Source organism: Alosa sapidissima, chromosome 6 (genome assembly GCF_018492685.1).
Source record: "Alosa sapidissima isolate fAloSap1 chromosome 6, fAloSap1.pri, whole genome shotgun sequence".
Lineage (NCBI taxonomy): Eukaryota > Metazoa > Chordata > Actinopteri > Clupeiformes > Clupeidae > Alosa > Alosa sapidissima.
The window spans coordinates 23,924,711-23,927,042 of record NC_055962.1 but is presented as its reverse complement, the minus strand read 5'-3'; positions in this window follow the sequence as shown (position 1 = coordinate 23,927,042).

Sequence of the window (2,332 nt, the reverse complement as noted above, 5' to 3'; positions counted from 1 at the left end):
TCTAGTTTATTGCTGCCCTTACTCATGTTACTCTGTGGGTATTAGCTACAGAGGACCTGACACTTCAAATGCTGTCATATCACGTCACATTTAAAATTAAACTGTGTTAAAGCAGATGTGAACGGCAGGCTGAACAGCTCTGCAACAGAAGGAGGTTGCTATGTTAACTCCAGCTGCAAAGTCAGCCATCTTCACCAGCTAACACAATAATCCAGTTACTGTACAACATTAGTATGACAGTTACAGGAAGATAATCGCTCAGATTTTCGTTATTAGGCCACTTGAAAATAGGCTATGGCTAGGCTAATCACTGGAGGTATTTTAATATTATGTTTGTTTTGCTAATGGTTAAGCAGGGCCTCCCTGTGGTTTTGATCAACCTAATAATCTTTGAAATGTCAGTTGTAAACACTGTATCTGTATCAGAATACAACAATGCGTTGAAACTGACATGCCACCAGAACAGACGTTTTATCGGCTTTGAGGTATAATAAAGTCCCCAGTCTTGTAAATTCACATTATGTAACATCCATAACGTCACATCCATAACGCACCATACCGTCACACCGGTGTGACGGGAATGTTGGGAAATTAACATTCTAAAGAATATCTGGGTTCATTGAATTCAACATAGAATTTTAGAACCTTCAATTGTTGCGGAACTTAGAATGTTCAAAAACCTACACCTTTAAGGGTTAAAGGTTTTAAAAGTAAGAAAGGGGCACAATTTGGTCATCACACTTTACATTGATATAAATCAGCTTTGCACAGACACTATGGACATTGTCGCATCAACACTGTATGTGTAGCATAAACTTTTCCTATAAAACGTTATGGATGTGACATGGCCATGGAACTTGCTGACTTAAAAACAAAAGCCTTACAAATGTAAGGAGTTGTGCTCTTAAAGGCAAGCTGAGCATAGACATTACTCTACCATTCCCTTGTCAATCTGGAATTTGTCAAATGACACAATTTGTTTGAACATTGGGTCCATTTATCCACTTTTGAAATATGTATAATATTACCATGTGAAAAATGTTGTTTCTGTATGGTTGCACACCATATTTATGATGTAAAAAGAGTGTCATTCTCCATCAAATTCAATCAGTTACAAACAATAAAATATAGACTATGAAATGACATAGACTATAAATGAAGATTTTAACAACAGTTCTATTTGCGTATGCACAACTTTTTTTTTCCATGGTAAGGATGACCTTTGCATGGAATTGCCCTATACTAAAACATACAAACGTCAATCATGCCAACGTGGCAGGTGACAACCAGTGTACAAAACCCGGCCCTGGCACACAAACACATAAACACACATACAGTACACACACACACAGATGATCTACCCTATATATGGTTTAACTTTTACATGGTAAACTTTTTGACTTAGAGTCTAAGGTCCAAGAAGTGGACAGAAAAATAAAGATTTAATTGAATTACACAGTTGAAGTGTTTAGGAAAACTTCCTTAGCAGCATTTCCTATTCTTTTAATGGTTACTGATAGTATAGTGCATGAAAATGTTATCTTAGATATAGATTCACTTTCTTGGCACGGGATACAATGCATTTTCATGACATTGTCAATATGATTGATTATGTGCAAAACAAATCGCCCTGCATTCTATATTATTTATGTTTGAACACATGCTATGTCGTTGGGTGATGTATAGACACCCATTGGTTTATACATACAGACAGACACATTCAGTCTCAAAAGATTTAGCCTTATAATCCTGTTATTAATTGTGTCTGATTGCCTATCTGCTAGTGTTGTTTGAGAGACTCAAAAATGCATCCATGCAAAAGCTTACGATATTCCTAGATTTGATTTTTTAACCCTGTTAACTCAAATAACTTTCTGTTTAACTGCAATCTTGCACATGCAACTTTAGTGGCACATGCATCCAGTGTAGAAGGACAAATTGTTTAACTATTTCTGTGGGGTCATTGACACAAGCCTTTAAATCAATAAGGACGGGGCATCCCCTGGTCAGTGTTTGTAATAGCTATGATACTATGCAATATTTCTTCCTGCAGCATTAGGGCAATTAGCATTAACTATAGGACATATGTGATATATTTTAGCAAATTAGCTACACTTGTACATTTATAAAATGTTGTTTTTCCCTTTTCCCTGCCTCTTAAAGTAATATTTTATAAATTCTTGGTGAACTACATCTATACTGTATTCACAGTTCTCTAACATTACCCCTGTTTGGCCCTTTGGCAATACAACTTGTAGGCCTATAGCACCATGAGTAGGCAGGTCAGAGGAAGGTACTGAATGGGCAGTTCATGGGCCCCTTTGTTTAGGGT